The sequence below is a fragment of the Xyrauchen texanus genome, chromosome 11 (assembly GCF_025860055.1).
Source record: "Xyrauchen texanus isolate HMW12.3.18 chromosome 11, RBS_HiC_50CHRs, whole genome shotgun sequence".
NCBI classification, from domain to species: Eukaryota; Metazoa; Chordata; class Actinopteri; order Cypriniformes; family Catostomidae; genus Xyrauchen; species Xyrauchen texanus.
The window spans coordinates 20,922,002-20,938,010 of record NC_068286.1 but is presented as its reverse complement, the minus strand read 5'-3'; the positions used below and the strand labels follow the sequence as shown (position 1 = coordinate 20,938,010).

General features: G+C 38.9%; 1 pseudogene; it reads left to right on the top strand.

The window, feature by feature from the left end:
• Positions 1-846: 846 nt before the first annotated feature.
• Positions 847-12,032, top strand: LOC127651323 (uncharacterized; annotated as a pseudogene).
• The last annotated feature ends 3,977 nt before the right edge of the window (positions 12,033-16,009 follow it).

The window sequence follows — 16,009 nt, the reverse complement described above, 5'->3', positions numbered from 1 at the left end:
CTTCAGACCTTGCAACAACACCAGGCGCTGTAGCACCAAGAACAACTCGTCCCACATAGGTGCCTTTAACTGTGCAGCGCTCACAAGCGAAGTAGCTATTGTGATTCTTTATGCATTTTAGGAATGATCGAGCTGGTGCATCACAAACAAAGGCTTTTACAGTCACTTGCAGTGCTTTCTCTCCATGGACTATGCCATCTTGCATAAGTTGCTGCAACTCTTGTAGAAAATCAGAGAGGTAATCTTTAACTGGGCTGGGTTTGGCTTTTCCACAGTAGAGTGCCACAATGAAGGGTGCAAAATCATGGAAACTGCACAGGATTGGCCACATTTGCAGACTTGATGATTTAAACAGTGGAATACCATCAATGTTGAAGCACATATCTATTCGGTCGTCAGGGAAAACAGGATTCTGGGATAAAACCTTTAGAACTCCTGATGCAATACCAAAGTAGGCTTATTGCTCACCACACAGTTCAACTACTTCCACTCTTTTAGGGGTTTTCAGCAGGGTTCTGGCATCCTTGGGGAGGCGATGTCCTTGGCGCCTTAGAATATCTAGTAGTTCATTTAGCCCAGATCGCTTGCATTTGTTGGTAGCTGCCCAAGCTGCAATTTCCTCACCCAGATCAGGAGCAGTTTCCTCTGCAGAATCATCACACAAATTGTCAGCAACCTCAGAGTCAGTGTCAGAAGACAGCACTAACGCATCAAGAGTCATAATCTGAAATGTTGCCATCTGCTGAAGGTGACAGAGTCAGTTTCATCCTCACTGAACAGAGCCCTCAGTAACCCATCTGTATCACTGCTATTTGAATCATCAGCTGCAAGAGACAGCACTTCAGCATGACGTTTCCTCCAGTTTCTGTGGTATGCCATCATTTAGCGTCACAAGTAGCTGCAAAATAGGAGGAATCCATATGCATCTCTAAAACATTTACATATATTTACAAAGATGTTGTGGAATAATGACATGCATGGGAATTTGTTATATTGTTAAACATTAAAGCAAATTATCATGCATTTCAGCAGTAAGGAATACCATCATTAATTACCTAACAAATAATAAATAAAATCTATACTGAAGGTTTTGCTTCAACCTCAGTCTAGATACTTACTTGTTAGTATTTTAATCCGTTAGTTGTATTATCCATCTATAGAGACACAAAAACGATAAATTAAATTTAGCATATAGAGGTGCTAAAATAAATATTTTTGCGATGCGGACATGGACACTTCTGCAGTAATAGACCATAATAGATTATAGCCTACTGCTGTTTTTCCTGATGCCATTTATCGATATATTGCTGTTGTGTTTTTTATTGGTGTTTACAAAAAAATTATTTCCATTAAAAAAAAATTCCGAACGCACTGCCTATGTAGCTCTCCCCTGTCTCTGTAAGTCAAGAGTGGGACTCATGCATTACTTGGTACTTGTGTTATTATATTATCAATATGTAATTAGTCACATAAAATATAAGATCTGTGGCAGCGCATTGTGAAATTGAATTGAAGACATCGTATTTATGTGTTTGGGGAAAGATGTGGAACTCGGTCCATTGTTACACCAAACAGCACATAGAGGCCAATCACATTGGATCTGTGTTCTATTCATTTTTATTCTGGCGATAACTGTCTGTGCTGTTTAGCTTGTTGCGTTTTTCATCTTTTGTAAACGTGATGCGTTACCTAACATTACTGTGGGTTTTAATTTGGAAGGGGGGGGGGGGGTCAGGGCACGCACGTCATACTGATCTCCCATCAGACGAATTTATATTGTAAAATATTACTGATAGGCTTTAAAAAGGCTTACATCTTCTAAAACAGGCCTTAGACGAGTCATATTACATTCATAAGGTGTATTCTCAGGGTTTTTCCACATTCAAAAAGAGGTGGTGGTGTCATCCTGATCTTTACTTTTACACACACACACACACACACCATATCTTTAAGTGGCTTAACCAAAGTGACTTAAACTTATTATTTTTAATAAAATTAGATGAAAATGACAATTATTAATTTCTAAGTTATATAAAACATTACTTTTATTTAACCAAACAGTAATGTTTTTTAATCAAATAAAGCTTTTTATCGTCTTCAACTAACTTTTCAGCCCACAATGGCCAACTGAATTAACCAGTCTTGCTAAATGATCAAAGCTCATTCACATCTTGCATTCTCTATGGTTCACTTTAAATGATTCAATGATCTCTTATATTCGCTTTAGTGACTGCAAATTTCAATAGCTTAAATGAAGCGGTTCAAATGAGTCATTCGTGTGCGAGTCGTTCTGAACGCAATGTGTGTTCATACTGGCGAACTCGCTGTGTACAGTATACGCTGATTCAACGATCCAACTGCATTGATAAAGACATTACAATGATGTATGTTAATGTGAGAAATTTCAAGAAATGAAACGTACTTGGATGCAAAACAAACAGCTGCGAAACATAAAAGCTCTTGTTCTGCAACTGTAAAGCGCCTCGTTGAGCTGAGAACGAAACAGCGCCACTAATGTGGCGTAATGCCGCAACTGCACTTACAAATGATTATAATGGGTTATGTTGCGGTTTCACATCGCATCGGAAAGATTCAAATTAGGCCTAGGTCATTTTTAGTAACCTACGAACAAAACTAACATTACTCGCGACATTTCAAAATCGTATACATTTAAAAAAACAATAGTTACATGATTAATGGATGAATCTAACGCTAACTTTACCTCAGAAACCTTCACAGTAACGTTACATTAACTGGCGGGAAATTTAAATTCACCAAATAGAACAAAATACTCATTGCAACGTCAAATATTTAATCAAAACACAATTTTCTAAGTTTTCAAAGTTACCCAATATAACTTATGTTTTATTTCATGAGATGTTTAGCTATTACTCACCTGATAAAAAGCTCCAACCTTCTCGAGCTGCTTCGACTTCGCCGTACAGCGCGCACTGGTCTGTACGCAAGACGTGATGACGTACGTTTCAACGGTCATCAACAAAAATCCTCCAAAAAAAATGTATTTTATTTTTTTACGTGTAGCCTATACATGTATAACATTATGTGATACTAGATTTGCATCAAATTAGACACAAAAAAAAAATTAATTGTTGTAGTCCATTCACTACAGCTGCTGAGGCGCCATCTATAGGTGGTATTAGGAATACATAATGGGCAATGTAGGCCCTACATTTTTTCATAATTAAAAATTAAGAAAAAATGGAATTTGTGAAAAATAAATATGATTTTTTTAAGAGCCCTAGCATTGCATCTATCAGTTGAAAACAAGAAAATCTAAATAATTTTAAAATATGTAGCCTGTTCACTATGAAAAAATTTAGACTAATGTAAATTTTCCATAAATGAACATGTACTGTATATACTTAAATTATAGGGTATTACAATTTCATTATCAATTACAGCAAATGTATTTTAATTTTAAAGTATATAATATCACTATAAATAAAAAATAAGGATACACATATACTTTATGTGGGGTTACAGCAAAAATGCTGCATTTGTTTTTCATTTTTTTTTTATTGTAATTAAGCAAATCAGTATATTTTTTGTAAATTATAATAATTACTGTTCACCTCTTATTTCATATCAGTAATTTACATACTTTAAATAGATTTTTGTTTATTTTTTTTAACCACAGAAGTTACAGAAGTCCACTTTCATGCAGAAATCCAACAACTACATATGATTCAAAAGATTTGTCAAATGGATGCATTTTGAGACCGCAGTAAAAAAAAAAAAAAAAAAAGCTATAATTTACATTGAGATCAATGTGATGTCAATATGACATCAACTGAACGCCTATAACATGACGTTGAGTTGACGTCAACTCAATGTCAAACATGTTGGCCTATATACTTATATCATCAATTTCAGTATGGGTTTAAACCTCATATTTTCAGCATTTAACCACCGGAAGAACTGATGTATAATCCGACTTTGAAATGTGATTTGCAACATCTTGATCAAATCTTGTCCAATATTTGACGTCAAATTGACATCAAGGTGCCCGCAACCCAAAATGGCCAAAGCGGTTAATAAAGAACATGAACATTCGCTAAACTGTGGGAAAACTGATTTAGAAAGCAATATTTGTTTTACTGTGAGCAAATATATCATGCTGTAAAACTATAATGAAAATAGTATGCTGTAAAATCATTATGAACTGCGTTCGCTTGGCGCTCCATTTAATCCATATTATTGTATTTTATTCAATACATTTTTAGGGTGATGACGCCATAAAATATGACGACAGACATTAGAAGCTTCATTCTAAAACCTCAATAGAAGTTTCGAATGTAAATATGACATGACATTTGGTACAGTCTAGTATGAACGGACAGAATGACCGCTATGGCCATTCTAGTATAGAATTCCGGTAGTTCTAGTGTTAAATGCAAGTACAAGTCTATTGCTTGATTAGTGTCCTTTGGAAGATCAAAGCGTGTCTCAGCCATGACAGTATTACAAATGTCATATACAGTAATGTCTTTGTATTGAAGGCCAAGTTTAAAATATATCTCTATTCATGCGCATCCTAGTATCTTTGAGTAAATGAATGATGGCAATGACGCAATCGGAAACGAGCTATACACACACCGGAAACTGTAACGCGTGCGCACGCGATAGTTTCTGGTATCTCCCAATGTCTCAGACCCAAAGTAAAATAAAACCGGATTAAACTTGAAAGGCGGGACATGTTTACTTCCATGCAATCCAGCTAAAATAGAGTTCCTGGAAGGATTTTGAGGGATCTCATTAATTCAGAAAAACAGAACAAAATATTTTTTTTAATGAAAAATTATCTCATAATTCTGAGATAATTAACTCGTTAATTCAGAAAAACAGAGCAAACACTTTTTTCCATGAAATATTATCTCGTAATTCTGAGATAATTAACTCGTTAATTCAGAAAAACAGAGCAAAACTTTTTTTTCCATGAACAATTATCTCGTAATTCTGAGATAATTTACACGTTAATTCAGAAAAACAGAGTAGATTTTTTTTCTCAAGTGAATGCAATACGCTTCCGTACAGTTACCATCTCTCCCCCTCCGTGCAAAACAGCTGAATGTCAAATCATACTTACAAGTACTTTCAAGGTTGAACACTGCTATCTTCCATGTTTTCTGTAGCTCTTCACAGTTGATTTAAAGATGCCACTGCATGACTTGATGATGTTGTTTTGTGATGTGATGGTTAATCCCAGCTCTGAAACTATATTTGAGTCTGTAGGTTTTGAACAGAGGCATAAAACTCTTGCAATATCTCATTACGGAGGACTGCAGAGTAGGCTCAATAATATAGAACAGGGAAAGTCGCCTGACGCACTAGAGCGTCAAAGTGCGCACCCCTGACATATCTATTAATAACTTCGGAATGGATCAAGGTATTAACTTACTTTTTTTTTTTATGAAAAAGCTGCCATTCGACTGCATAGACTGTGTTGACTTCCGCGAATGATAAGCCTTCCGTATTTTAGTGCAAATCTATAGCATTATTATTATAGATTTTACCGCAAAACAAAGACATTGTGCTTTATTTTATCTAATGATATAAAATGCTGTTGGTGTGTGTAAACCAATCACAGACCTGTGTGTGTGTGTGTGAACCAATCACAGACCAAAAACAAAGAACGATGTTGTCAGATGTCATTGGAGTAAAAGGGGGGAGGGGTGTGAAATTCCTACAGCCAGAGCCTGTGGCACCTAATGACTGATGAAAAGCACATCAATCATTCAAATGCAGTAAACAGTTCCATCTAGTGGTGTTTTTGGATATTACTCCATTTATACAGAATATTCCATTCAAATGAACGGTTTTAGTCCTTTTATATTTTCTTATGTTTTTCAACCAAAAAAAAAAAAAAAAAAATGGTATGGTGACTATAGTCACAGAAATGTAAATAGTTGTTTTGTTTCTTTATATTCTTTCACCCAATTTCTTTTGAAGTTGTTCTAAAGCCTTTGAGGAATAAATATTTGTTGTAAAATTCATTATTCATTTATGTTTAATATTTTTTATATAATAAAAACAACAAAATTGAATTTCCATTTTTTTTTTTTTTTTTGGTGATATATCACATCAGAACATGTACAAATGTCTCAAGAAATGTATTTACAATGCATCCACATTGTAGATGAGAATCTATAGAATCCAGAAATATGACTCTCTTCACTCTGCTATGAAAATTGACCATTCCAGAAGCCAAAATATCAAAATAGTGCCAGGCGGACTTAAGACCCCTTAGACCAAGAAGGGTTAAAACTTACTGGAAATACCTTTGCTTTAAACCGTTTCATTCATTTCATTCATAACTCATGCATTCAAACCAATCAGAATCAACTATATAAACAAGCCATGGTATAATGCTGATTAGGCCTACCACAAAGATTTATTTCGGGGAAAAAAATGGAAATGGTGAATGTGGCCAGGGCCAAACTGTAAACATTAAAATCCAATTTGTTTCAAAATTACAGCTCAATAATAGACCTTTTTTTTACAGAATATGATGATACGTTTCTGCCTTATTTATATCATAAATCTAGCAAACGTTTTTATATGATAATTTTTTTTAAAATATGGAGTATAATTTTATAACATGATGCTTTGTGTTATATTACCCTGGAATTAATTTCAAAAATTTTAAAAACCACCAAAAATATTGCCCCATTCCAACTGTAATCTCAATGTTTGCTTCTTTTTTTTTCTTAAAGAAAGGGAGGGAGGAGTCAAAAATATATATTTTGTTTGTGGTAGGCTCTGCCACAAATGCTGTTGACTGAGTGTAACTGTTGAACTCTGAATATTCCTTTAAGAATAACATTTTTATAATTTAATAATCTCTATCAATGTAAGAAAACAGGGGACTATCAAACTTTAAGTTAAAATGTCTTAAAAAGTATTAATTTGACAAAAACTAAAAATAGTTAGAACACACACGGCTGAATTTATCTCCACAATAATGTTTGAGCGTGGTTAAGCAGTTAGGGTCAAACTAATTTAATACCTGGGTTATGTAATAAAGCAATAAATTAATTAATTACAAATACATTTGCTGGGATAACCGGACGTTGCCACTGCAGTTCAGACCACAAATCAGTCACACCAATTAATTAACGCACCACACACTGCCAGACTGACATAGCCTAAGTCCTCCGTTTCGAGTGACATACTTTGATTTAGAGACCCTGAAAGTGACTTACCTTTTCCTCACATGGAATATGTCCCCCTTTCCATGTTCTCAGAGGAATTCAAGAAAAAATAGTCAAATCCTACCGAGTTATAAATGCTGAACCGTTAAAAAAATGCATTACACTGACTTATTAACATTGCACTGAATAACTTATTGTGTCATGTACAGCCAGCGCTTATGTTTCCTTGCACAGCTCTCTTCACTGAAATAGATTGCCCCTTTCAATGGGGACGATGTAAGCGACCTTGTACAACCAGTTCAAAGACAACTTTGAGACAGGTAAGAGATGTCAGGATTCATGTTATTTGAAATTACGTGCTGCCAGACTTATTTTAGGGTTTTAGGGCAGCATAACATGACCTCAATTTATTCACAGTTGTGCATTTTATGAAGCTGTCACCTAACTTAATTAGCTTGTTTTTCTCAGATTTTTTTCTCTTATTGAAGTGGTTTTCTCACTTATAAGCTTTACTTACATGCCCATATCAACCTCAGGTTTCCCAACTTTTTTCTTTTTTGTTTTGTCAACTGTACCTCTACGAACAGTTAGAATAATCAAACGGGACAAAATGTTCAGCCTCTGTCCTCTCATTTTGATGACTCTGACGATGAGGAGATCTTGGTCATTGACATCCCACCTTCTGAGAGAAATCTGGGAAAATTTAGGGCTAAACAGGAAAGAAAGACTACAATAATTCAACCACTGCATTCACCTGAGGGGAATCTTTCAATTGAATATTCTCTTCTTGAAAATGACAGAAAAAAGCAGGCAGCAAAAGGAAAAGTTATCTTCTGATGGGTCCCAATGTTTGGAAATTATACATGCTGCGGACCAGGAGAAAGTACAACAGTAAAACCTGTGACAATCACACAGGAATAAGAGGCCTTGAAGGCAGTGTGGAACTATAACCAAAGAACAACTTGACTCCCTAAAATGATCCTAGATGAGGATCGTAAAGAGGCCAAGGAAGGGCCATTGCATAAACAGGTAACAATTTTCCAGCAACCCAAAGCTTTTCTGGAGGATTCCACAGAAAACCCTGTTGCTAAACTAAATATTTATGCAAACTTAGAAACCTTTGTTATGCAAAGAGAGGAAAAAGCACAGAACATTGATATATGAGAATGTCCTGAATGACATTGCCACATGTCTAAACAATCTGAGAAGTGAGAGTGAGCAGGTCTTGTCCAAAATGCTACTTTTGGGGTAGAACCTCATATTGGCTGCATCTCTAGTTGTGCTCAGAAGTCAGAAACTTCAGTTACTAATAACAACATCTCACTAGTGCAAGGCTCTTCACTTCAGCCATACTTCCCTGTGGTCTCATCTCAGTTTTTTTGCATCATCTTTGCCCAAGGATGAGTTGCATGGATGTGGTCCACACCCTTTAAGACTGGCCGAGACATATTGGTCAACTATTCCAAAAAGTCCTGTAAAATCATTTGTTCAAAGCATACCTGCTAATATTTCAGGAATTGGCAAGGGAACTTTTCTATCTGTGCCATTGACTTGTCAGCTCAAACAAAGAGCAACTATTGAGTATGTGCAAAAAGTATCTATTTAAGATGCATGATTTGTTTCCTGCAACGCAATTGTTCTTTCACAGACTGTTGCATCTGCAACGATGAAGGAGCTAATGATGAACCAATCGTAACTGACTCTAGTTCTGAGGAGGAGCTCAAGTACTCCGATCTAGATCTCTCTGAAACGGAGGAGTGGAGGAGTGCTACAGAATCTTTATGGAAGCCAACCAAAATGAAGCCCTCTGATTTTTTATAAAAGGCCAATGGGAATTGGCGAGTGGTATTTGCATGCCCCTCCCCCAGACATACGGGTATAAAGGAGGGGGCGTGCATACCGCTCATTCAGGTTTTGTGCTGAGGAGCTGAGAATAAGGTCCCGGCCATTTCAGCGGGTAGTTCAAAATTGTGGCAGGAGGGACATAGCATCTCGTTTCCTCCATCAGGGAACCGGAAGTAACTAGGACATCCCTATCTGTCACTCACTCGACATTGTGTCGATATAGTGACACTAGGGGTCCCCTACAAAAACACCAGAACTAGCTGAACTGAGTTACGTGGATCAGCGGTGCGAGACGGGCAGACTGCTGTGTGTCGCATAGCCAGCGCACCGGGCCAGAACATAACCGCCCCTGACGCGAGAATGAGTGTCGAACAGCTCTTTTGGGGACGAGTCGACTACCCAAAGGATAAGGACAGGCTTGTCCTAGTCGTGCCTCTTTTCTCTCTTTTTTCACCTATAGAGAGGGGGGGAAATTAAGTGGAAATACATCACATGGTCTTGCCGTGTCTAGTTGAAAGTATGTCATGTGGAGAAGTCCCATGGTAGGTCCTCCCCAAAGGGGGAGGAGGCTCTACGAGCATGGAGAATGGGGCAGAGGGACCTCTGCCCAACGCAGTTTGGCAACAAGGAAAGTTTTTCGGTGGAATTTATGTTGCAAGGGGTTGTCTATGCGGAACCAGAGCATGCGGAGCACCTGTCCCAGTACAGGGCTTAGTTAGCACAAGTACTGGGCTGGCAGTGAGTTTCTTCGCAAACTCATCTGCCACAGGGCTAGGAGGAAATCAACCAGGGAACACATTTGTGAACACTACTGGGAATCAAACATGCACGTCTTCAGCTCAAGGGAGGTGAAAGGTACTAGGTGCAAGTGATATACCCAGTCAGTCGACCCAGACTTATCAGCTGGTTCCTGCTAAGACACGGGATGAGACCAGTTCAACCCGGAGATTGTAGAATCTCGTAAAGGTGTTGGGTGTAGCCCAGCCCGCTGCTCTGCAAATGTCAGCTAGAGAGGCGCCACTGGTCAGAGCCCAGGAGGCCACCACACTCCTGGTGGAATGAGCCTGGTAGGCAACAGCTATGGTGTCAATGGTCCAGTGGGCGATCCTCTGTTTAGAGATATCGCTTCTGTTCCAATGTCCACCAAAGCAGACAAAGAGCTGCTCAGAGATCCTAAAGCTCTGCGTGCGATCCAACTATATGCGTAAATCGCACATCGGACACAGCAACGCTAAAGCTGGATCTGCCTCCTCCTGGGGCAGCGCTTGCAGATTCACCATTTGATCCCTGAACGGGGTTGTGGGAACCCCAACCAGGCTTGGGCACATAGCCTGGTTGGGGTGTCAGGATCATGTGAGAGTAGCTCAGATTAAACTCCTGGCATGTTTCGCTAACATAGAACACTTGCATGTCCCCAACCCTCTTGATGGAGGTGAGCGCCATCAGGAGGGCAGTCATCAAGGAGAGTTCCTTAAGCTCTACTGACGCTAAGGGCTTGAAGGGAGCCCCTCGCAGGCCTTGCAGGACTATAGAGAAGTCCCATGAGGGAACGAGGCATGGCCTAGGGGATTCAACCTCCTGGCACCTCTCAGGAACCTGATAATCAGGTCTTGCTTTCCTAAGGACTTGCCGTACACTGTGTCGAGGTGTGCAGCTATGGCACCTACGTACTCCTTCAAGGTGCAGCAATCCCTCCAAACTCTCCTGCAGAAAGGAAAGCACTGAGCATACTGCACATCTCTGGGGGTCTTTGTGTCGGGAAGAACCCCACTTAGCGAACAGATGCCACTTCAAGGCATACAGGTGCCTCGTAGAAGGGGCCCTAACCTGAGTGAGGGTGTCTACCACAGCAGGTGGTAGGCCACTGAGATATTCTACATACCGTCCAGGAAAAACCACTGTAATGCGCCGTAAGGATCTGAAAATCTGAATGAGCGGTATGCACGCCCCCTCCTTTATAACCATATGTCCGGGGGAGGGGCATGCAAATACCACTTGCCAATTCCCATTGGCCTTTTATCAAAGATCAGTGGTGTCTCTGGCTCCCAAGAGTGACACAACGTCAAGTGAGTGACAGATAGGGAACGATATAACCCTTATAGGTATACAGTGGTTAAGTTAACCATACACATCTTTCTTTCTGAGTTTAAAGACTATTCTCTGTAGAGGGCAGGGCTGGACTGGTAATCTGGCATACCGGGCATTTTCTCTGGGGGCAGACGAACTTTGGGGCCGATCAGGGATAGACTGACCATCGGGAGAGCCGATCGGGCAGGTGGGTCAGCCGCGAAACGTGCCGAATGGGACGCAATAAGCTAACATGAGCCGCCGCGTTATGCAGAACGGACCACAAAAAGGCGCCGCAATATTGATTTCTCTTCCCAGTCCAGCCCTGGTAGAGGGGGGATTGTTTTGAGAAGTTATTTTGAGGGGCTATGTATATGTCTTCTGCCTTTTACTTCTAGGAAGTGTTAGAGAGCCCAGGAACTGAAATTATGTCCAAACCACCTCCTGTGATAAAGAAAAGGGTTGCACATGTGGCAAAGGTTGAGGTATGAGTTTCATGTTTTTGTGTTCTAATATGAAACTTTTTTAGTGAGATAAAAATGACTGAGTGCACCTTTAAGTATTGCATTAGAATTTCAGTGAGCTGAAGTCATGAGTCATTTGGTTGTTCTGCCATCCTCACATTATTCACAGCTCTGTGATTGACACCTCTGTGGTGTTTCCCCATCATCTGGGTCTGCTACACAAAAGAGAATTTAACAGTCTGACTGGATAAGAACTGGATAATTATCCAAGAGAGTGGTAGGTTTAACAATGTTTCGTGGCCTGTTAATATACATTTGTGAGTGATGACCAATATTGAACCTCACTGCATCAGAGGCAACTCAATACAAAAAACAAAACACATCTCTCATTTGCCAAAGTGGTGTGTATGACACAAACGAGGATGCTACTGCATGTATGGAGCTTATGCTTTGGAGGGTGAAAGAAGAATTCATAAAATTATGAGAAGTTAAAGGTTAAAGGTACACTTAAAAAGAAGAAAAAAAAAAGATCTCTGGCAACAAATGGATTAGATTTAAGTATGCTTAACTTTGCTAAGTATAAAGTGAGTTCAATTAATCCCAAAGCAAAGCCAGTGTATTTGCTTTGCCATTTTCCAAACTGTGTAGTTTAAAACTTACATTGTTTACTTGGTTTTAAAAGTCTATACTCATTCATTTTAATTAAAGGAATATTCAGGGTTCAATACAAGTTAAGCTCAATCACCAGCATTTGTAGCATAATATTGATTACCACAAAAAATTATTTCAACCTGTCACTCCTTTTCTTGAAAAAATAAATAAATATATACAAATCTGGGTTACAACAAGGTACACAAGTGAAATCTGTGTTGCTCTTTGCCAAAAAAAATAAAAAAAGGAATTAAAAAAAAGAAATTGGACACGGTTAGGATAGGTTAATCTCGACTATTGAACAGATAATTTAACAGGTCCAAGCTTATAGGCATAAACAAACAAATATATTTTCAATTGAATAATCATTTGCTGGTGTTTATAAGGTATAATCTGTAAGCTTCATGTCTATACATTTTCAGAAAGCAATTTACCAGCTTGTCTCTTTCTTCATTGCAGCTTAGTAGCTGACCTAATTCTGAATGCCAATAATAGTCATTTCTAACCTGTAGGGCTTCCAGGCCAGGCTTTAGATTCAGAGTTAGGGATGAAGAGACAAATCAGAGATGAGGCTACTGCTCTGAATTGACATTTAAATGGCTCCTGGTTGATTTCTACCGGCTGCTTGATTCTCTCCACACATTTGAAGTTTGAGGGCCCTGGTTGCAGTAAAAAAAAAGTCAGTGTGAGGGCTGGTTAAACAGTGGGCTGACATGGCCGGGAGCAATGCCAGGGCGCTGTTGGTTCTGCCCATTTGGGCTCATGCTGTACAAGCTGTGTGAGCACTGTCCAACTGGCTGGTGGGAATGCCTCAGTGACAGCACTGGACTACTGTACCCACAGCTAGATGAACACACTGCTCTTGGCACAGAAAGAGAGATACCAGATGCTCCCCCTTTCAGCTGGTAATGTAGAAAAATCTGTTTGCGTGGAGATTAATGATTAGTTTCCTGAACATTTGAAAGGCAATTATAATCAAAGTAGCATCAGCGTACTAAAACAAACCAACATTTGAAATGTAAAAGTTTAATGTGAGAGGCAATGTATAGCCTACCGACGTGTAACACAGTAGGCAACATGGCAGTTTACATGGGTATTGTAATTAAAGGGACAGTTCACCCAAAAATTTATATTCTGTTATCACTCACCTCCATGTTGTTTCAAATCCATATGATTTCTTCCACTGTCAACAGCATCTATAAGCTTGGGTCAATGGCTTACTACTAGCCATTGACACCACATAATCAGTTTTCAACATATTTGTAATTAAATCACAGTAACCACAAAATGTATCAAGGTTTTAAAGTAAACATCTTCATATCTGCAAGGAATGAATAAAGCTATAGCAAAGGAATGGAAAAATTATTTCAGAAAATAAATTCCCTCCCTATCCGCAAATTATGACAGATTTTTTTATTTTTGGGTGAAAGGTCCCTTTAAATCAGACATTTATTTATTTATATATATATATATATATATATATACAGGTCCTTCTCAAAAAATTAGCATATTGTGATAAAGTTCATTAATTTCCATAATGTAATGATAAAAATTAAACTTTCATATATTTTAGATTCATTGCACACCAACTGAAATATTTCAGGTCTTTTATTGTTTTAATACTGATGATTTTGGCTTACAGCTCATGAAAACCCAAAATTCCTATCTCAAAAAATTAGCATATCATGAAAAGGGTCTCTAAACGAGCTATTAACCTAATCATCTGAATCAACTAATTAACTCTAAACACCTGCAAAAGATTCCTGAGGCTTTTAAAAACTCCCAGCCTGTTTCAATACTCAAAACCGCAATCATGGGTAAGACTGCCAACCTGACTGCTGTCCAGAAGGCCATCATTGACACCCTCAAGCAAGAGGGTAAGACACAGAAAGAAATTTCTGAACAAATAGGCTGTTCCCAGAGTGCTGTATCAAGGCACCTCAGTGGGAAGTCTGTGGGAAGGAAAAAGTGTGGCAAAAAACGCTGCACAACGAGAAGAGGTGACCGGACCCTGAGGAAGATTGTGGAGAAGGACCGATTCCAGACCTTGGGGGACCTGCCGAAGCAGTGGACTGAGTCTGGAGTAGAAACATCCAGAGCCACCGTGCACAGGCGTGTGCAGGAAATGAGCTACAGGTGCCGCATTCCCCAGGTCAAGCCACTTTTGAACCAGAAACAGCGGCAGAAGCGCCTGACCTGGGCTACAGAGAAGCAGCACTGGACTGTTGCTCAGTGGTCCAAAGTACTTTTTCGGATGAAAGCAAATTTTGCATGTCATTCGAAATCAAGGTGCCAGAGTCTGGAGGAAGACTGGGGAGAAGGAATGATGGTCTGGGGTGCCATGTCAGCTGCTGGTGTTGGTCCACTGTGTTTTATCAAGGGCAGGGTCAATGCAGCTAGCTATCAGGAGATTTTGGAGCACTTCATGCTTCCATCTGCTGAAAAGCTTTATGGAGATGAAGATTTCATTTTTCAGCACGACCTGGCACCTGCTCACAGTGCCAAAACCACTGGTAAATGGTTTACTGACCATGGTATTATTGTGCTCAATTGGCCTGCCAACTCTCCTGACCTGAACCCCATAGAGAATCTGTGGGATATTGTGAAGAGAAAGTTGAGAGACGTAAGACCCAACACTCTGGATGAGCTTAAGGCCGCTATCGAAGCATCCTGGGCCTCCATAACACCTCAGCAGTGCCACAGGCTGATTGCCTCCATGCCACGCCGCATTGAAGCAGTCATTTCTGCAGAAGGATTCCCGACCAAGTATTGAGTGCATAACTGAACATAATTATTTGAAGGTTGACTTTTTTTTGTATTAAAAACACTTCTTTTATTGGTCGGATGAAATATGCTAATTTTTTGAGATAGGAATTTTGGGTTTTCATGAGCTGTATGCCAAAATCATCAGTATTAAAACAATAAAAGACCTGAAATATTTCAGTTGGTGTGCAATGAATCTAAAATATATGAAAGTTTAATTTTTATCATTACATTATGGAAAATAATGAACTTTATCACAATATGCTAATTTTTTGAGAAGGACCTGTACATATATATATATATATATATATATATATATATATACATATATACACTAGGGTGCATCAAATTTGAATGGGAAAATTTAATTTCAAAATATCAATTTGGCTGGCATTGCATTTTGTTCCAATTAACATAAAAATGACTTTTGCAAAGTTTTGGAGGAATTCCATTGAGATTTAGGGGTGCCACCTAACACATGAACTTTTGCGAAATTTTGAAAAATGTGCAATTTTTAGACTAATTGCCAAAGGATGACCTGGAAATGTTGAGTACAGTGAACTTTTATACAGTAACATGTTCTATAGGGTTATCAAAGTAAAAGTTGTTTGTTTGCCCTTTGGGCAACTTGGGCATTTCTCAGAATTCAACTTTCAAGATTTTCCATTAATTTGTCCTATAGACAAAATGAATGGAGGTCAAAGGGACATTCACGTGGCCTTACCCTTATTTTTGTGCAGCAGTGATGGATGTCGGACACACATATAAAGTTTAATGACTTTATTGTTAAACACAAGGGGCGATACTGACACACTTAAAAGAACAAACCCTCTCTAGTGGCTAACTCACTGGCAACTAACAGGGCCTAATGGTAAGAGCTGACACTAACTAAACTTCAAACTTAATTGCTCAGTCTGTGCCAGATTCTGCTCCACTGAGCAACATCACCAGGGAGACAGAGAGAGGAAATTGAACCTGAATTCTGAACCTAGCCAGTGCGTCTCCCCCCAGATATGTCTCCCCACCCGCCACCCAAGAGTAACGGTC